General features: G+C 49.9%; 1 protein-coding gene across 5 annotated transcripts in view; it reads right to left on the bottom strand.

The window, feature by feature from the left end:
• The window catches only part of KCNJ5 (potassium inwardly rectifying channel subfamily J member 5), a 28,357-nt gene extending 8,970 nt beyond the window's left edge, over positions 1-19,387 (bottom strand). The window contains exons 1-2 of one of the 5 annotated variants that reach the window (XM_061406422.1): positions 19,099-19,387; positions 235-310 (exon numbers count right to left, since the gene is read on the bottom strand). The gene's annotated coding sequence lies outside the window, so the exon portion shown is untranslated. Of the gene's footprint in view, positions 1-232; positions 9,060-19,098 lie in introns of those variants that run through there. The other 4 variants (XM_061406421.1, XM_061406420.1, XM_061406423.1 and 1 more) reach the window with 4 other exon arrangements.
• Positions 19,388-21,576: the final 2,189 nt, after the last annotated feature.

The raw sequence follows: 21,576 nt of genomic DNA, 5'->3' as shown, positions 1-21,576 counted from the left end.
GAGTTTCCTCAAAAAACTAAAGAAGGAGATGTCATGCGATTCAGCAATCCCACCCGTGGGCATATACCTAGACAAAACTAGAATTCGAAAAAGTACATGCACCCCTATGCTCAAAGCAGCATTATTTACAATAGGCAAGATACAGAAACAACACAAATGTCCATCAAGAGATGAATAAAGAAGATGTGATACACACACACACACACGCACACACACACACATGCACACACACACAGGAATATTACTCAGCCGTCAAGAGTGGAATACTCTTTTGCAGAGTGTAATACCATTTGCAGCAACGTGGATGTACCTAGAGATTATCATACCAAGCAAAGTAAGTCATAAAGAGAATGACAAATACCATACCATATCACTTATATGTGAAATCTAAAATATGATACAAATGAACATATCTGAAACAAAACAGGGTGGTTGCCAAAGAGAGGTGGCGAGAGAGGGGTGGAGAGGGAGTTTGGGATTAGCAGATGCAAACTTATATATAGGATGGATAAACAACAAGGTCCTACTGTGTAGCACAGGGAAATATATTCAGTATCTGGTGACAAACCATAATGGAAAAGAATATATATGTATATAACTGAGTTATATAACTGAATATACATGTATATAACTGAGCTGTACAGAGGAAATTAGCACTCCATTGTAAATCAACTATACTTCAATAAAATTTTAAAAAGACATCCTCAGTGAAGTAGACTGTTCGGATTCACAGAAACCCTAAACTTCAAGGACACTCTGCCTTTGTGCGCTCAAAGGGCTCCCCTCTACTGTACACTGGACCAGAATATGTGCACCAGAGGCAGCCCGGGGAATGCTCAGGGCAGGGATCCTCCTTTCTGGATCCTATATTTGTTTTTATTCCAGGCGCCTAGTGCGGGTTCTACCATACAATGGAAGCTCAATGGTTATTTACTTAACAAATAAATGAACACATTCTAGATGCAAACTTCATGCTTACTGTTTAAAAGCTTTAAAGAAACCTGGGAGAAATTATTTTATTTTATTAATATCTATTTATTTGGCTATGCTGGGTCTTAGTTGCTTAATGCAGGATCTAGTTCCCTGACCAGGGATCGAACCTGGGTCCCTAGCTTTAGGAGCAAGGAGTCTTAGCCCCTGGACTACCAGGGAAGTCCCTGGGAGCAATTTTTTTAAAAGAGTAATTGCAACACTTTATTAAATGCCTGCTGTGTTCCATGCTGGATAGGTACAGTCACTTGTTATCACCACAACAACCTGTTGAGAGCTTGTAATCTCCGTTATAGAAATACCACTCAGGCATCAGGCTTATTTCTAAGTCTCTCTCCCTCCTTTAGAATGTGAGCTCCCCATGCCTCAGGCTCAATTTGGGGCCTGTTTTGTTCCCTGATACATGCCAAGTACCCAGAGCACAGCCTGGCACGTATTATGCACTTAAAAAGTAGTTACTGAATAAATGGATGAACAACTAGGAACTGTGAGTCCCAATAGTCCCACAGAGCGAAGGACAGGGAAGCCTGGTGTGCTTTGTGTCCATGGGGTCACAAAGAGTTGGACATGACTGAACGACTGAACAGCAAGAACAACATGAGTCCCAAACAGGATAAGTGACATCCAGGTGGAAGAGCTGATATTGGGTTCCAGCCGGTCGGGCCCAAAGCCTGTGCTCTTTCTTTTATCCCTCCCTATCTCCTTTCTTCGGAGAAGGCGATGGCAACCCACTCCAGTATTCTTGCCTGGAAAATCCCACGGACGGAGGAGCCTGGTGGTAGGCTGCAGTCCATGGGGTCACTGAGGGTTGGACACGACTGAGCAACTTCACTTTCACTTTTCATTTCACTTTTCACTTTCATGCATTGGAGAAGGAAATGGCAACCCACTCCAGTGTACTTGCCTGGAGAATCCCAGGAGCAGGAGAGTCTGATGGGCTGCTCTCTATGGGGTCGCACAGAGTCGGACACGACTGAAGTGACTTAGCAGCAGCAGCATCTCCTTTCTTGTCATATGAGATCTTAGCAGCAGACAGAAAGGAAAAGGCAGCATGTGTCTGATTCACCCTGTGGTCACTCGAACCGTCTGAGCGGGAAGTCAGGCTGTCTGAGCACTTACCAATATAACAAATTGCTGTTTAGACTTGCCATTATAAATTCTGATACAGTAATTCCCTTCTCTGTGAGAAATCGAGACAGGCACGATGTTAATGCCCCAAGGCTTTCAAAAGGGTTGTAAAATATTTTTGGACTATATCTAGTGCTAAGTTGCTTCTGTCATGCCCGACTCTTTAACCCTATGCACTGTAGCCCACCAGGCTCCTTGGTCCAGGGGATTTTCCAGGCAAGAATATTGGAGTGGGTTACCACTTCCTACTCCAGGGGGTTTTCCAGACCCAGGAGTTGAACCCAGGTCTCCTGCATTGGCTAGCGGGTTCTTTACCAGTATGGTGCACTTTAAAGAAACACCTAGAATCCTGTAGAACTCCATCTACAGTTTTTCTGATATTTTGCTCGCAGACATTAAAATGCTGTAACCCAGATGGGAAGGAAATCTAAAAGAGAGGGAATATATACATATGTAGAACTGATCCACTTTGCTGTACTGCAGAAACTAACCCAGCATTGTAGAGCAATCATACGCCAATAAAATCACACTCCATCTTATTTTAAAAGATGCTCAAAGACTCTGATGAACCTGGGCGGGACCATAAGACTCTGTAGCCAAGAGCAACAGCTTCAGTTCCTGTCCAGTCCTGAGCCAGCTATGAAATCAATATTGTTTGATTTCATTTAATCCTCACAATAGAGTCTTACACTAGTAGTGTTATCATCCTCTGTTTTCAGACAAGGAAAAGGAATCGCAGGTGGTAAGTGGCCAACTTAGGTTTTGGATCTAGGTCTGTCTGGCTCCAGCCCAGGGGCTACAGTACCCACCAAGCAATGGCCTGCAGTCATTGAGATTCTAAGGCTCTGGCTTAGATGAATGGGCTGTTCTTTCTAGAAAGTTCTAGGAGCTTCTAATTCTGGGGATGCCATCACTCAGCCCTTCTTCTTTCTAAGCACCTTCTTGATTTTGCAGTAACTCTCCTTCCCAGAGAACCAGGTCCCCAATGGAACAAGCTGGACGTACGTTCTATAAGTCATGAGCTAACTGCCTCACTGACTGGTTGAGGAAGTTCTCACTGCTGCCTGGGTGGCTGCTGCAATTTCAAGATGACCTTTCAAATATCATATTGAAGGGTCCTTGGAAGTGCTGTTTGTCAGAGACATCCGTTGGCCATTTCCTATTCCGCACAGGCCACCTGCTCCCTGTCCTCTGCGTGGCAGTTACAGAGATAAATGAAACGAGAAAGAATGGTTGGTGCCGCTTTGCAAAAACCCAAGCATGATCTCACTCTGGCCCTTAGCTAGGAGACTGTTTACTAAGTCCTGACCAGAGGTGCCCAGAAACAAGGAGAAATGCTGCTGATGCTGAGGTTCCAGGTGCTCCTGGGGACCCCAGCGGCTGGAACCCAGATGGGGGGTCCACTGGGAATGCTTCCTTTGGCTTCCCCAGCCTCTGATACTGGGCAGGGCGGGCTCAGTACCCGCGAGAATGAGTCATGGACAAGAAAGCACACTCTCTGCCCTCAGCTCTTTCAGGAGGGCAGCCTTCCACTGATTTTCTGCACTGTTTCCTTCTTTATTTTTAAACCTACTTTCATACATCCTCGCAGGAGAAAGCCTTGTCTGTACTGGAAACAGAAAAAAAAAAGGCTTTCTGGGACACCTCTACCCAGATCGGAAAACTTCTTGGGTCCAGCAGATAGGAAGAGTGGTCGATTTCTGATGTGACGCTGGCACCCATTCTCCAGGTGAGCGAGAATCATCACAGGAAGGATCACCCGCTCAACCCAGGGCGAGACCTGGATTCCAGCCTAACATCCAACACACCTGCTCTGAGATCCAAAGAGAAACAGCCTTAACTTTCTCTGCCTCAGTTTCTTTTTTTAAGTTGTTTATTTATTGTTGGCTGCGCTGGGTCTTCGTTGCTGTGCACGGGTTTTTCTCTAGTTGTGGTGAGCCGGCTTCTCATTGTGGTGGCGTCCCTTCTTGCACAGCATGGGCTCTTGGGCTCTTGGGCTTCATCAGTTGCAGCTCTCAAGCTCTAGAGTGCAGGCCGAGTAGTTGTGGTGCACAGGCTTATTTGCTCCAGCGCATTTGGGATCTTCCCGGACCAGGGATAGTACAAGTGCCTCCTGCACTGGCAGGTGGCTTCTTTACCACTGAGACCAGAGGAGAGCCCTGCTTGCCTCAGTTTGATCATGGACACTCAGGGAAAGAATATATGAAAAAAAACAAGTGTAAGCACAAACTTTCCTTGAATTGAAATTTAATGCAATTGCACAGTAACCTCATTTTATTTTATTCTATTTTTAAAGATTTTTTTTAATATGGACCATTTTAAATGTCTTTATTGAATTTGCTACAATATTGTTTCTGTTATATGTTTTGTTTTTGTGGCTGCAAGGCATATGAGCTCTTAGCTCCCAGACCAGGGACTGAATCCATACCCCCAGCATTGGAAGGTGAAGTCTTAACCACTGGACCACCAGGGAAGTCCCATAACCCCATTTTAAAGAAGAGAGAGGCAGGGAGCATCTGAGTCTGATACTTTAAGGACCCGTGTGCGATCTGTAGGGCAGGTGTCAGGCATGGAGCCTCAACTACCTGACTCCTACTTAGTGTTAGTGGCTAAGTCATGTCAGACTCTCTGCAACGCCATGGACCGTAGCCTGCCAGGATCCCCTGTCATGGGATTCTCCAGCAAGAATACTGGAGTGGGTAGCCATTCTCTTCTCTAGGGGGTCTTCCTCACCCAGGGATCAAACCTGGGTTTCCTGCATTGCAGGCAGATTCTTTATCGTCTAAGGCACCAGGGAAGCCCCAAATTACTTAGAGTAGGCAAATTGCCCACAGTAGAAATCTCAGTCTCCAGTGCTGTGGGCTCAAGTCGAAAGGGTTTTCATGGACAATGAAGATTCTTCAATCAGATTTTCAAGATCCTCTGTATTAATTTATGCATTCACGGAACAAGCACTAATTGAAGAGCTATTTGAGTCCAGCTCCTGCGCTCAGAGCTGGTAATAAAGCAGGAAGGTGAGTGCAGAGCCAGGCCTTGTATGCTTTGTATTCTAGCCTTGCCTCTTTGAACCCAGATGTCTGTGGAGAGAGAAGCAGGGAAAGCGTGGGCCTGGCCAAGGCAAGCCGAGTGTGGGCACTGCTTTCTGCAGGGCCAGGGAGAGGCCATGACGTGAGCAAATCCTACTCAATCTCATCAAGGCCAATATTGCTCTTCATCTTTCATCCTCTCCTACATCCTGAATGGAAAGTTGTGCCCAGACATGATTAAAGCTCCTGGGAGAGGCAGAGCTTCAAGTCCAGCAAAGTGGTTTAGTCTCTTTGATATAAAAACACAAGTGGAGAAAGAATCAAAAGAAGAAAACTCAAAGGAAGTTGTATTTCAGAGGATGCATTCGTTAATCTGACATCCATTTAAATGCACCTCTGTATTAAGAATTTCAAAAAATATCTCCCACCCAACCCCCAGTGAAGAAAACTCCGTGTCATCAGGTGTTTTAGGAAGTTGTGGACACAGCAGCTTGACAGAAACTGCAAGTGGGGACCAGCAGGGTATCCTGAAGACAGCACTGGCCTGGGAGCCTTGTCTCAGACTCAGTTTCCGACTGTGGAGTGGGCATAGCGGGCACCCTTAGCCATATCCTCCTTTCTCTCTCAGATGTGCTGGGTCAAAGTCTGAGTTCCCTCGGATTTGGGATGAGATTGGAGGAAGAGTATTGGGGGTTTCCCAGGTGGTGCTAGTGGTAAAGAATCTGCCTGCCAATGCAGGAAATGCAAGAGACACAGGTTTGATCCCTGGATCGGGGAGATCCCCTGGAGAAGGGAATGGCTACCCACTCCAGTATTCTTGCCTGGGAAATCCCAGAGGAGCCTGGAGGGCTACAGTCCATGGGGGTCACAAAGAGGTGGACACGACTGAGTGAGCATTGGAGGAACAGTATTGGAGGGGAATATGTTCACTTCTCAGATTGAGATAACTGCATACTATGCTATATGAATCTATACAGTTGTACTGCTTACTAAATATGAAAAGACTCCTAATTGGCTGATGAATAAGTTGCCCCAGTGCCCTCAAGGACCCTCAATGTAAGCAGGGAGAATAAAAAGTCTTATCAGCAGAGTACGCACTGGGAACAGAGAGGGCACATGAAAGCAGGCAGAATTCTGAGAGGGCCCCACGATTCCTGCCCCCAGACACTCCCAATGCATCCCCGGGTGTGGGGACAGGATTCTCAGTCCAGTGATAGGGCTGTGTTCTGGTTCAGTTGACTCTAAGCAAGGAGGATCATCTGGGGTGGGCCAGACCTCATCAGATAAGCCCTTAAAAGGACTGGGCTCTTCCTGAAGCAGGAGCCCGAAAGCACAAGAAGAATTAGATGGACAGACATTCCCTTTGTGGCTGTAAAGATGGAAGAGGCCACATGGCAAGGGATGTAGGTGAACCCCAGGAGCTGAGTGCATCCCCTTGTTGGCAGCCAGCAAGGAAACAGAGACTTCAGTCTGACAACCACAAACAAGGAAATCTTGCCACAACCACAGAAGCTGGAAGAGAACCTGAGCTCCAGAGGAGATGCGCCTGCAGGCTGCCTGCCTGGAGCCTGGTGCAGAAACAGCAGTGAGAGAGGCTGGGGCCAGCAGAGAGCAAAGTCCAGGGGAGCCTCGGAGGGGTTGAGGGGTAGGGTGGTGGTGGCACTGGCTCAGAATCTGATGGTGGAACCCCTCTTGGCCCAGAAGGAATCGGCCAGTGGTCCCAGCCAGTCAGAGCCTGGGCCCAAACTGCACAGATGGGCTGGCTCCTCCCAGGGGGCCAGCCCTGGTTTCCCAGCATTATAATTACTAACCTTAAAAGCAACAAACAAAGCTCTATTCAGTGCATTCTGAGACTGAATGGCAAAGAACTCAGAAGTAACACATCTTAAAAATACCCATCAGGTAATTTGTTTAAAAATCCTCTCATTTTGTAGCTATTTTTTTCTTATCAACTTAGGTGGTAGTCTATTTTTTATTTCCTGGATGTCTGGTGGTTTTACTCATTGAGTCCACGTTCAGAAAGTATCTGGGTGACAACATATGTGATTCCACACGTGTGAAAGCCCATTGGAAACTGTGACGCACAAGACTCATTCATTCATTCATTGATTCGTTCAGTGAGTCAGTGACCCTCCACTGAGCATCACCTACAAATGTACATGATGGCTCAGGAGCAGAGGTTGTAGGGGATGGAGCAGCACATCACCCCTTTTCTTTGCTTTCCATGCACAAATGTCTTGTTAAAATGCAGATTCTGATACAGTAGGTCTGGGGTTCCTAGACTCTGCATTTTTTCCCAGCAGCTCCCAGTGACCTTGAGGCTGCTGGTCCTGAGGCTAGTCTCCCCCTGCGTGCCCCCTGTGATCAATTGGGAGCTGGATGCCATGCTAACTGATGCCTGGGACCTACACCCTGGGAGCCCGACCCAGGCCATTCTAACGGGCAACAGAGACTGCGGACCCCTGCTCGATGTTCTGTCCTCGTGGAGCTTACGCACTGGTGGGGACACATAGGCAAAAGACACTGCAGAGAGTGACAGAGGGGCGAAGGTGGGGTTCCTGACTCAGCTTGGCCTGAGTGGCTGAGGAGGGCTCAGGAAAGACTTGGCGAAGACGGTGCCCAATGAGTGGAGTGAGGTGAGCCTTCTTGACATGAGATACAGGAGCAGACAATCACAAAAGCTCACGCACTGGGATTTCGCTGGTGGTCCAGTGGTTAGAACTCATGCCTCCAGTGCAAAGGGTATGCATTTGATCCCTGGTCAGGGAACTAAGATCCCACATGCCATGTGGCATGGCTAAAGAATGAAAATAAAAAATTGGATCTTTAACTAAAAATAAAACAAAAAAAAAAAAAGGAAAAGAAAAGCTCATGTACTAAACCCCCGTGACTGGCCATCTCCGTGCTGGGTGCCTCTTATGCAGAGTCTCATTTAATGCTCAAACACATCTATTAAGTCAGTTTTAGCAGCTTCATGTTCAGATCATAAAAGCAGAGTGATTAAGGAACTTGCTTAAGGCCGTTCAGTTATTAAGTGGCAGAACTGGACACATTTGATTCCGAAGCCTCTAAACAGAGCTCTGAAACACCTGGCCGAGGAGGAAGCTGATGACACATCCTGATCCGTGCTTGGAAACCAGTTCATGATTTTGCCCAGGCTGCCACGTAGAGCTGGGGCCAACACCCCTCTCCTCCATCCACCCTCTGGCTTTTGTCCCCAGCTAAAAGCCCCCTGTTTGTGCTTACAGCGGCTCCTGGACTTTTTCTCACTACAGCAGCATCCGCTCACACAGGTCTTGAATCGCTCCAAGGAGACAGGGTGCCAGGCAACACATGGTGTCCTGACATAGTCCCCGAGAACTCCTTTGACTCCCAGAAGCATCTCTGTCTGGACGCCCTGGTCCCTTCCAGACCAGAGACCACGAGCTGGCAGTCACTGATCTCACCTTGAACGACTCTGGCTGGATGTTCCTTCATTTCAGGTGTGTCTGCCTCTGCCAGGAGTGGGGTGAATACCTGTCCCTCCTGAGTGAGGAGGGCACGCTGTGGTGACCAGAATCCAGGAGGCTGGTACCCAACTTTGCTGCCTCCATAGGTAGGTGAGTGAGGTCAGTGAGAGGAGCTGCTGCTTCTCTGACCACAGACACACCGCATGTGCATACTGATCAGACAACCCGCTTGCTCCTCCTTGTTTTTGTCTCATCGTGTCTGACTCTTGTGACCCCACGGACTGTATGTAGCCTGAGGGTAGGATCATCTCCTTAGAAACCAAGAACTCCAAAGTCAGGGAGGATTCTTACTGGCTTGCATGCATGCATGTGTGCTCAATCACTTCATTCATATCCAACTCTTTTGAGACCCCATGGACTGTAGACTGCCAGGCTCCTCTGCCCATGGGATTCTCCAGGCAAGAATACTGGAGTGGGTAGCCATTCCTTTCTACAGGGGATCTTCCCAACCCAGGGATTGAATCTGGGTTTCCTGGATTGCAGGCGGATTCTTCACCATCTTAGTCACCAGGGAAGCCCATGGTAAATGCGATCACCAGGGAAATACATGGTAAATGCAACCAAAACTTCCTCTGGGTTTTGGGGACACTATAGGGAGTGGTGGGGACTGCAGTGAGTACTCATGCGCAGGGGGCAGCCTTACTCAGCTCCAGCTAATACTCTCATGCAAGATTGTGGAGCTGCTGCAGCAAGATCTTCTACTTTCTTTTTCAAGAAAAGCTAGAAATGAAGAAGACTTTTAAACAAGAAATCTGTTTTTCAATGTTGACAACTAATTGAACAATTTTTGAAACAGCAAGCGAGCCAAAGAAAATCCATCTGTGAGTCAGATTCAGTCTGTCAGCAGCCAATTCATACTCTTGGTTTCCCCATTCAGAGAGAGGCTCCTCCCCATATGGACACGTTGCCTTGGACTCTGAGTTAGGCTGATTGTGGTGTTAAGAGTTGTGGTGATGCCAATGAATTCTCCTCTGAGCTCTCCTGTTTGCACTAACGATTCTGCCGTGAACACAGCCTGTCAATCCTCAGTACAAAGGAAGCCATGAGGCCAATGCAGGTGTCACACGGGAGAAATGGGGCACTGGCTCAGTTCCCACCATGCTCCTAACCAGCCCCATCTCCCTGCCCACAGCTTTGCTCCTCCTCAGTCCCCTCTGTTACGCAGAGGGTTGCCATGGCCCTGCTCTTCTCACCATACATCCTCTGTCTATCTGCCTTCTCCTCCCAATCACACATCTTGAAAATATGCTGCAGGGAGCAGGGACCCAGGGAGGCATTACATCCTCTGCTTCACTGATGGCAGAAGTGGCTCCCAGTGGGAAGAGATTCTGACTATAGATGCTTCGAGAAGGTGATGGGAGTGTCCTGGGAGGGTGCTATGGCAGTGGGGTATGAGGTAGTTTCTGGCTGGGCTGTAGTGGATGCTGATTACCAGCCACGAGGAGATCCTGGAATAGGAAGCCTGTAGGGCTCTGCGGGAGGAGTGGGGGAAACCCAGGTGCTGGTTTGTGCCTAGGACGTTCCTTGCTCTCTAGGGCTCACGGCAAGTGTGCTCCTTTTAACCCTGCTCCAGGGTTTCCCTGGTGGCTCAGGTGGTAAAGAATCTGCCTGCAATGCAGGAGACCTGGGTTCGATCCTTGGGTTGGGAAGATTCCCTGGAGAAGGAAATGGTAACCCACTTCAGCATTCTTGCCTGGAGAATTCCATGGACAGAGGAGCCTAGTGGGCTACAGCCCATGGGGTCCCAGAGAGCTGAACCTGACTGAGCGACTAACATTCTCACTTTACATTTTCAGGCCCAATGCCCAGGAAAGAGGATGCCACAGCTCACTGGATGTTGGCACCCCTCTCTCTGGGATGCACAACTGTCCTGTGACTGCACGGGGGGCAGGGCACGTGTCAGGAGAAAGGCGGGGGGCTTCCAGTGGGGTAGGATGGAGGAAGAGGCCCTGCTGAGTGGGACCCTTGGTCAGTGCGATGACTTGCACACCGCAGTCCTGACTGCTGAGCTGCAGAGGCCACTGCAGAGGGGCTGCTGTGAAAGGTGGGGGCACTCAGGTGGGGAGCACCCTGCTGCATCCGACTTTCAGGATGACCTTCCTTGGATAGCTGTCGCAGACTCCCAGGTCCCACCTGCTCAGGCATCCCTGCCTCCCTCCCAGGGGAGCCCTTGAATCTGGCCCCTTAGCATGAGATTAAGGGGACTTAGCACGGGACCACTGTTTACAGCAAAGTCAAGGTGTGTGTGGTTGCAGGGTGGGGCTGCTCCCAGGGTAAGTCAACTGTCCCTAGGTTTGACTCGGACACACCCTGACCAGAGGCAGCTCCTTGGAGAGCATGTATCCTGTGTGGGCTGCTTCACCTGTGCCCTTCATACTCATTTTGTTTTTGTTTTAAATATCTGTTCAATTTATTTCCTGCAGTGGGTTACACTGACTTGTTTCTTTGGGGACTCTCCCTGGGAGGGATATGTTTATGTGTGTGTGCGTGTACTCTTTTCTGAACCAGGAACCTTACATGTATGAACACACCTAATCATCTCCACAGCACTGTGGAGTAAGCGCAATGCACCTGTTATACAGATAAGAAGACTGAGACTCAGAGAAAGTAGGGGACGTGCCCAAGGTCACGTGGCTGGGAAGCTGTAGGACTCACACTCTCCCATTCTTCCACTTGATGTCCATCCAAGCCTGGAGCACCAGAGTGCAATCTTGGTCCTGAATTATAACCCCAGCTCCCCTGGCCCACACCTTCCCTGAATTACACACTGTTTCATAGATCCCAACCCTGGGTCTCTTTTCTGTATGAGAAATGAAAATATCCACAGGAATCATGATGTCAATGAAATACCTGCTATTTGACCAAGAACACTGTACACCACCAAACACAAGTATAAGGAACTTGGTCCCCTAATCCAAACTGTAACTGGCTGAGGACAGGTACAGGCTTCCCAGGCGGCACTGGTGATAAAGACTCCACCTGCCAATGCAGGAGACGCAAGAGATGTGGGTTCCATCCCTGGGTCGGGAAGATCCCCTGGAGGAGGAAATGGCAACCTGCTCCAGTATTCTTGCTTGGGGATTGCAAAGAATCAGACACGACTGAGTGAGTGAGCAAGAGCAGGAAGGGCAGGTATGAAGTATGAAATAATACCAGTATTGTTATTACATGGACTTATTATGGGATAATGATGGTAATAGGCATCTCCATGGGGCCTTTTCAGAACTCTTGGGCTGGCTCAAGAGAATCTAATGACTTTATTCCCAGTTTGTGTTGGCTAATTGTCCAAGGACACACACATGCTGGTTAAGTCACTCCCACGATGATGACGCTGTAGACGTGGAAACGGCCTGCAATGTTTGGGGTAACACAAACGCTAGAAGGTTTAACAGTAGGTCTAGCAAGTGACCCTGGCTCTTGGCTGCACAGAGAAGCGGGTACTGGGTGCAAAATGGGTGAGCTGGACCCTCAGAACCTCGGGCAGCCCAGACTCGCATCTCATTCAGACTGTATCCTTGGTTTCGGGGTGGGGGAGGAGGGTGGGACTCCACGATTCCAAGGAAGAAATAAGCTTATGCGTTAGTTTTGGGTAATTGCAGAGGAACATGTACCTTATTTGAAGCACAGTAGACTAATTCTAACTTAATTGGTCATTAAAGACACAAAAACACGAGGAGTTCATGATACAGATAATAATTAAAGAGAAAAAGATTAAATGGTGTTTCATTGAAGGGTTTTTAATGGAAGATGGAATTCTCATCTGAAATGAGAGTGGCATTTGAGTAAGGAGTTCAATGCTTTGGCAGAAATAGAGATAAAAATACATTCATTAATTTTTAAAAGGGCAAAAATCAGGACTAATTTGATGTATGGATTATGGATTTGAAAGGCTTAATCACATGTACCTCTCAAGCAATTTAACATTTTGTAAGTACCTAACTGTTGGGCTGTGCATCTATGGAACCGCAGTGGTAACTGAGGTTCTCATCTGCTTAAGATGGAACATTTGAGCCTCCTTGGCTTGCGGCTGTGGGCCCTTGTGGGTCCTTGCATCTGTGTGTGCTAAGTTGCTTCAGTCATGACCGACTGTGACCCCACGGACTGTAGCCCGCCAGGCTCCTCTGTCCATGGGGAATCTCCAGGTAAGAAGACTGGAGTGGGTTGCCATGTCCCCTTCGGGGGAACTTCCCAACCCAGGGATTGAACCTGTGTCTTACAGTGCAGGAGATCCTGCATTGGCAGGCAGGTTCTTTACAACTAGTGCCACCCAGGAAGCCCACCCTAACATCTATTCATCCTAATGCTCCGCCATGGCTCACTGGTCACAATCCAAATTCACCCTCCCTGCCCCCTGGAGTAGATGTATGGAAAGTCATAAATAAAAGCCATGAAAATCAAATTAATTGCTTGTACATTTTCTCCATATTTGTGTCTGTCCAGTACTTTCCCCTTTTAAGCTGGCTAGCTCTCTGAAAGTTAGCAGAATCATGATAATACATCCTTTTCACCATAAACCTGCACTGTGAGGATATTGCCTGCATTAAATAATAAAGCAGATTAATAATTAAATCAAAATGAAAAGCCACTTGTTTCCTCTCAACAACCCCAGGGACAGATTTCCTGGGTTGGTGCCAATTTATCAATGACGATCAGACAATGTGAGATACAGTCGGAGAAGACGGTATCAAGAAAGCAATATAATGTGAATACAAATAGACTTATATACAAGTGAAAAAGATGGGACCATGACAGAAGGTGAGAGGACCACTGAGAAAGGACCAGAGACTCAGAGCGAGACAATAACAATCGTTGAATCCCACTGGGGGCGTATTGTGCACCAGATTGTATTCTAAATGCTGCGTGCTCTGTTGCTCAGCCTTGTCCAACTCTTTGTGACCCCATGGATTGTAGCCTGCCAGGCTCCTCTGTCCATGGGATTCTCCAGGCAAGAAAACTGGAGTGGGTTACCATGCCCTCCTCCCAGGGATCTTCCTGACCCAGTGATTGAACTCAAGTCTCTTACGTCTCCTGCATTGGTAGGCAGGTTCTTAACCAGCTGAGTCACCTGGAAAGCCCTCTAAATGCTTTATACTCATTTAACCACTTCAGAAAAGATGTGACATAAGTCCTGCTTCCCCTGTTTATAAATGAAGAAATACAGGCATAGATAGGGGAGAATGAATAAACTGCCTCAAAGCTAGAGTCATACATCTGGACGTGAATCCAGACTGACTGGCCATAGGATCACTTGTTATGTCTGAGGAAAGCAAGGAAAAGTGAGCTCCCACGTGATGCAATAAAGAGGAACAAGAGGAACATCACAGAAGGATTAGTGACCAGGAGAAGCAGCGAGAATAAGAGAGACAGAAAGTGCTGCAGAGTAAGGAGCTGAGCACGAAGGTGGCTAAGATCACAAAGGATGAAAGGGAAAGACGCAGTGATGAGATGAGAATGGGTGGGGGGTGGGCATCAGAACAAGAGTTGGGAAGAAAAGAAAGAACAGAGAAGATAATCAGTCCGTGGGAAATAAATCTGTCTTACTTGCTCTTTGCCATGTCATTATACCCATTTCACAGAAAGTAACGTGAAGGTCTGAGTCACACAGTTAGTTGCTGGCAGATCAAAAAGAACTGTGTTAACTACAAAATGGGCTTCTCAGGTGGCGCTAGTGATAAAGAAACCGCCTGCCAATGCGGATAGGTGTATGAGACACGAGTTTGATCCCTGGGTCCGGAAGATCCCCTGGAGGAGGGCACGGCAACCCACGCCAGTATTTTTGCCTGGAGAATCCCATGGACAGAGGAGCCTGGCAGACTGTGGTCCATAGGGTCGCAAAGAGTTGGATGCGACTGAAGGGACTTAACACGCAGCATGCACAGCTACAGAATACCAATGCAAGAAACCAAAGAACATCTGAAAAAAATGGAGACACATACAGTATCCACTGATGAAAAGACAACACAGTAAAGATGTCAATCCTCCTCAAGCTGACATATAGATTTCATGTCACTCTTAATCAACATCCCACAGATTTTTTTGTAGATACAGAGAAAATTATTCTGAAATTTAGACGGAAGAGTGAAGGAACTAGAATACAGAAAACAATTTTGAAAAAGAATAAAATGCAAGTAGCTAGTTTACTGTATTTCTCAACTTACTACAAAGGCACAGTGATCCAGACCATGTGGTTTGTGGAGCCCCTTGGAAAGCTCTCCTTGGCCCTATGGGCCCTCTTGGCCCCTGTATCTGTCTGGGGGTGCTTCCCCTTGTCCCCCTGCCCCGGTGCTGTGGCATGTCCACCTCCCCCAGTTAGTCCTGGGAGAGAGAGAGCTCTGGCCAGGGCAGGCAAATGAACCACTCTTCCATCACCAGTTCTTCACAAGGTCTGGCCTGTGACAGGAGCTCCATACACAGTTTTGCAGCAATCTATGACAGACTTTTTAAGTCCATACAATAAAGGGCACTTTCCGAAGTGACTGAGGCAACCTGACTTGGGGCTGGGGGGGTGGGGGTCTGTGTCCCCTGATGTCTGACAGGGTCATCTTCAATAGCCCAGGTGTGCCAGCTGTCATAGCCTTGCTTGTAAGATGTCTTGCACCTGGGCATCCGTGGACCTGAGACACCCGCCAGAGGGCAGCTTCCTTGGGCAGAGGTGGCACCTCGTCCCTGCTGGTCTTATGACTCTCCTCTCAGCCAGGCTCTGGCTCTCAAGCACTCAACAGCCCAACCTCGGGAGGGGAGCAGAGTCTAAGCACAGGACGAGGGGCACAGGTTCAGCCCCGGATGGCACTTCTCCACTCTTGACTTTCCCTCCCTTCATTGATGAGCAGCAAGAAATAACAGAGGATGGTAGCAGTAGGGTCTTCCTGAGTTTACAGCTGGGAACCTGAGATGCAAAAGAGGACACAAGGGCAGGCAGAATACGCAGCCCCAAACAAGCAAGACTCAGGGCGTGCAAACGGGAGCCTGAAAGCTTGTCCTCGCCACCATCGCTGTCTGAACCCCCACCAACCTCTCTGGCCACCATACGGGTTGCCCTTGTTGACCAGGAAGGGCTGTTGCCACCTACCAGACCGAGCAGACATCCCCAACCTCTGCCCCTCAGCCTGCTCTGGTCTGGAGTGATGATGGAACCTAACATGGATGCACAAGCCAGGATCTCCAGGGTCATGTGTTAAAGGTTTGGCTCTGACATTTAGCTCAGCACAGCCCTTGGCAAGTTTAAGTGCCGTCCTGGGCTCTGTGGACTAGAATAGCTCACTTATCAGAATGTCAAGGTAGGAGGCACCAGATAAGCTGGGGTGCCCTGGCAGAGGCCAGTACCCAGTCCCTCAGCAGCCAGGGCTCAGCAAGGGGAAGCTGTCCCCTCTGTTTTAAAATTAGCCCAGAGAAAGCCACTCCACAGGTCTCTTAGAGAAATACATTCAGATTTTTTTCTTTTCCAAATGTCTCCTTGCAATCCTTCACGTTTGAACTCCCCTTCTTCTAATCTTTAGGAAAAACAGAACAATTCCTTCATGGCTGACCAGTCTTCTAGACATCTGAGGATGGTCTCCCGGTTCTCAGCGACCCGACTGTAGCTCCGACACGGTGAAAATTTCATCTAAAAATGGCTCCTTCCAACCACCTAATGGTTTCCTGTGCCCCACCCTTCTCTCCATCACCCTCCCATCTGCAGCCTAAATATTCAACCAGGGTTGCTCAGAAAATGCAAACTTCTGCTAACATTCTCCTAAGTGGAAAGCACAACCCTTCCTGCCCGAATGATCATTTTCCAAGGTTTTCAAAAATTAATTATTCCTGGCACATGCTAGGAGATCAAATCAATGGTTGCTGAACTGATTTAAAAACAAACAAACAAATAAAAAACAGACCTGGGTGCAGTTTTCAAGTATGTGAATGCATAAGATGTCGCTGATGGTTTTGACCACCTGAGTCACGGAGAGCCTGGCCATTTAGGGAGCAGACAGGAGGGAGGAAGACGGTGCCCCCACTGTCTGTGTTGCGCTCAGCATCCTCACGGGCCAGCTTGGCCCGTGTCTCCTGGACAGGAAACCCAGGCAGACGCAGGGAGAAAGCCCCAGAGGGTTCCCGCGGTACATCCTGCTGGTGACAGGACCACACTGATTCTGCTGGACCCACAGAGGAAAGAGCTCTGCCTGGCTCAGGATGTGCCCAAAGACTCAGGGGAGCCCAAGGCGGAGAGTCCCACTGGGATCTGACTCTGTGGTCAGAGAAGGCAGCAGGGGGCTCCCGGGATGCCCTGGGACAGTGTGGGGCCCTTCTCTCCCTCCTATTTCATCCTCACCTCCTCCTGCTGCTGCCAGCCAGAGCTCGCCCATCTCTGCTTAATGCCGGCGGGCTGCTGTGCAGACAGGAGAGCCTGTATCTGAGTGATGCCCTCTCTGTCCAAGAGCCAGACAGGGAATCTAGAACACAGTTTGGGGAGGTTGGGAGCCCCGTGCTTTTGTGGAAAGCACAGACCATTTCTCCTTGGGATGCTTCCTCTTTCATCAGTGGCTCTGGTGCTGTTCTAATCGATACTGTTGTAACAATTTATTATCAATCTAGTGATTAATGAAGGGAGCCTGAGAAGTACTGGACACTCGATAAAGCCTCCAAACATCCCTTCCCAGGTAAGAGAGTGCTTGTCTTTTTTCTAGCCTTAGGTTCTAAGTGAAGTTAGTTTCAGATTGTGTGGGTTCAGAATGGTAGAGGGGGGTGGGATGCCGTGAGGTCAGGGGAGGCTGGGAGGAACAGTGCGGAAAGTAGTGAATGGAGAGAGAAAAACAGAACCTCATCACGCACCTAAAATGCTTCAGGTCACACAGGAAGTGTTCCAGACTCCCTGATATTATTGCCAAGAAGCATCCCCCACCTGCATCCCAGGACTTCCTCTGAGGTCCCTGCCTCGCGCCTCCACATTGGAGTAAGCCCATTTCAGGCCGGATCAATAGCTGAAAATCACAGTCAGGCCCACCAGGCTTCTCACATCAGAATCCAGCCAAGGGGCTTTCTCTCCAAGGCCCACTTCGTTCTCCCACCAGATTCTAGGAAGCCCCAGGGCCTCAGCCAGTCAGTTGATGGGATTTACTCCTGGGTTTTGAGAAAAGTGTGGATGTGGGAAGGCCAAACACCTTTCGGGCTTGGTGTTTGACAGTGGAAACCGTCTGGATTTGAAGCCAGGGGACAAGCATCTAGAGGTTAATGGCTCTGCTACTTACTAGCGCTCTGAGCACTCGGTGCCTCAGCCTCTCCTCTAACACAGGTGAGATGAGCACGTCAGAGGACTGGAGTCCAGTAGAATGCACAGGAGTCTGTCTAGCTCAGGACTTGGTTCCTAAATATTAGCATCTTTTCACTGACTCCCTCCCACATGGAGAAGTACTTTGTGAAGCAAACCGCCCTACAGTGCATAGCTTAGTGATGAAGTGGAGATACACGTTGGAGTCTCTCACCTGAAGGCGTGTACCTTCGGTAAGCTACGCGGCCTCGCTAAGCTGCCTTTTCTCACCTGTAGGATGAGGATGTTAGTACCTGCTCCGTTAAAAGGCTCAGAAGAGGGCGGACAGCTGGGCACATAAAGCCAACACCCAAGGGCCTGTGGATCTGCTGGCATTTAAAAGGACTCCCAGAACAGGTGCTGGGCTGGCCTTGCCTGACCCAATGCCTGGCACAAGCCCTGGAACTTTGGGGGCCAGAGCTGGTCCAAGGGGCCGGCAGTGCATAGGCTGCCCCACAGGCCGGAGAGGAGAGCCCTGGTTGGTGGGGGTAGGGGATGCGCCACAGGTCTTCAGGGAGACACTCAGGGTTGGGGAGCACGGGAATAATGATGCCACTCTCTAGTCCCTAAACTTGACCTTGAAGCTTTGACCCCTGGCCTTTCTGAACAGTTTGAAAGATGTTTAAAAAGAGACAGGCAGGCACACGGGAAGTGACCAGGGCGGCAGGCGGGTAGAATCAGCAAGGCCCTGTTGCCAATTTGGCCAGAATTGAAAGAAAGCAAGATTAAGCCAAGGATCTAAGGCTGGGGGGCTCACTGCCCCACCGCGGGGACTCTTCACACCCCAACTTGAAGGCAGAGCTGCTCCCCGGGATGTGGGAGGAGAGATGACCCCTTCCCACTGCCCTGGCCTCTCCCCTACCCAGCCGAGGGGGGCTTTGGGAACCTGGGTATCCTGCTCTAGAACAGAACAGCCAAGTTCACAGCCCTCTGAGGGCTAAGTTGCCAGCCTAGGCTTGCCTGCCCGTTCTGGGGAGCTCAGCTCTCCTGGCTGAACTTTGGAGCCACCCAAAGCCCTTCCCAATCCCTGGAGCTGGCTCCCAGGACCGCCAGGTGAGGGTGAAGCCAGCTCCTCCCAGACAGTGGGCACCCTGGGAGCGTGCACCCCGCCTTCCAGAACCAGTGAGCTGGGGAAAATGGAGGAGGAAAGAAGACAACTTACTTGTTGAGATCGAGGCTTCCAAGTCCCACTGATGCTAACTTCTAGGGTGTCCCTCCGAGGCGATGCAGGGACGTTCAGGGCCCTGGAGGGGACCCTCCAGCACCAGCCATCACGGGCTGCCTCGGACTCTGCTGAGAGCCTCTCCCTGCGTGGGTCCTGTGGGCAGAGGCTTCTAAGCCATCCCGTCTCTCGCCAGCCCCCTCCAGTCTCAGCCACTAGTCACTCCCTTTCTCCAGCGACAGCGGCGGGAGGCGCTCAGTCTCTCTCCCTCTCTCCCTCCCTCCCTCCGTCCTTCCCCCCGTCCCTCCCCTCCGCCCTCTTCCCTCCGCGGCTCCTCCTCCCCTTCTGCCCCCTGTACAATGAATCTGTGTAACAGTGTGTAATAACCTTTGTAAAGGACCACAGGCGACGCGGTGGGGGGTGGGAGGGCGCGGCAGGGCGGGGGTTCCCTGCGACGTGTTGGGGACACCATCAGTTCTGAATGAATCGGATGGGGAAGGAGGAGCGAGACCCGGGGCGGGGGGCGGCTGGCGGCTCTGCGCTCCTTTCCCCGCCGGCCCCTCTCCCTCCGTCCCCCTACCCTCGCCCCCCAGACTCCCGCCACCTCCCTGCCACCCCCACTGGTGGTACGGGGGCGGGGGGGCGGGATTGTGCTTCTGGTCGTGCAGGTGCCCAGGGCCGAGATCCGTGCGCGCGCGCAGGTGCGTGTGTGGGAGCGTGTGCACGCGTGAGAGCGCGCGTGTTTAGTGGGTGCGGTGCAGCAGACCGCAAGAAGGAAGAAACTAGGTGAGCAGAAATCTTGGTTCAGCTTTGGAGGGGCTGCTCTTTCTCTCCCCGGTGTGTTGAGGGGGCAGCTGGCAAAATTTAGTCGCACTTCTTAGATGGGAATCTAGCAGGCGGGAGGCTTTCCTTGGGATGTTGGAGGGGCCAGAGTCCTTGGCGCAGCATCCACAGCCCGGAGACCTTGCTCTGGTGGGTGGAGTGAGGGTCCGGGGGTCCCCGTGACTCCACTGGAGATGGAGCGGGTCTAGAAACAGCAAACAGCCTGCTCATCCCTGGCAGTTCTCTCGCCCTGGCTGGAGGCAGGTGGCCTGTGGCCTGGTAGGAGTAGCAGGAAGTACAAAGTAACCTTTCTTTGGAGCAGATAAGATGAAGAGCCATCACTTGACCGCCTCCCCCCTTCCGTCCCTTTTAGGTTTCTCCTTACCTTGGGCAAAGATGGGTCCCTGCCTTCTGTCTGTAACTTCTGTGAGTTGTTGGGAAGCCCCCTGGGAACCTCAGACCCCCTGGAAAGGGAGGGCTGCTGTCTGGGCAGGGGTGGCAGGCTTCTCTCAGGACTGGTCCATGGAAGTGGTGTGGGGAAGGAGGGGGGCCTCCCTGGCCCATCTCTGCCATTGCCCAGCCTTTGGGGACTCACGCCCTTGCCCTAGATCCTGAGAGTGTCTCCCCACCGTGGGGACAGGTGCACCCGACCAGGTGCATGAGACCAGCGTCTATCAGGGCAGGGACTCTGTCCTGTACTTTGCTGTGACCCGCACCTCTGACAGCTCTTCCATGAATATTTATCAAGTGAATACTGGCAAAAACAAGAAACCTGGTTTATTAATTACAAGGAGGTGACAAATGCTTGGGGCTGGATGCACCAAACCTGTCCCCTCTTGTAAGCATAGCAACACGGCAGCGGCTGGACAGTTTAGTCTCACGATAGCAACCTGATGGGGGCTCCTCTTGCCTTGGATCAGTGTGCACACCGCCCAGGCACCCTCCCCAGGAACAGAGCTCAGAGCAGCCAGGTAGGTTTCCTGGACCTCCCTCTCCTCTCTCCACACAGGGTCGTTATTGAGTGAGGCTGCAGTGATTCTGACTAACCAGGAAATCTCATCCCTTAGGGGATGTAACCTGTCTTCCTGCTCATCCATCACAGGTTGATCTTATGGTTTATTGCTCTGAGAAGAAAATTCTTCAGTCCTTCATTTTCTAGTTCTCCAAGAGGTCTTGATGGTGCACTTCTGTGGACCACATGACACACATTTTAAGCATGTCCTGAGCCCAGGAGATGCTCTGTCCTGGGTTCAGCATAAAGACCATGGAATTTCTTCTGCTCTGATGGTGGAATCCTGGCTGATTGTGAAGCAGAATGTAGGGTAATAACATTTTATTTTGAAAATGTTCTCACAGTGATAGACCTTGGGCCAGGAGGCAGAGAACCTGGGTCCAGTTCTCAGCCTAGACCTGAAAAAAAGAGAAATAGGATTCTATTCCTGACTGCTTGTTACGGATTGAGGTGAACCTTGACTTTTTCATGCTCAAATCCTTCAAAGAGCACAGGTGACATTTGAGCACGGGGGACACAATTGAAGAACTACTCAGAGGGCTTGGAAGGTATAAGTGCATCCTTCATTGTCTGAAATTGATGAGGCCAGTGTTCAAAAGCAATGGAAAATTCTCGTGTGTCGTCATGGTAATTAGTGCACAGAA

Source organism: Bos javanicus, chromosome 29, assembly GCF_032452875.1.
Source record: "Bos javanicus breed banteng chromosome 29, ARS-OSU_banteng_1.0, whole genome shotgun sequence".
Taxonomy (NCBI): Eukaryota; Metazoa; Chordata; class Mammalia; order Artiodactyla; family Bovidae; genus Bos; species Bos javanicus.
The sequence above is the reverse complement of the archived record's forward strand: the minus strand, read 5'-3'. Positions and strand labels throughout refer to the sequence as shown.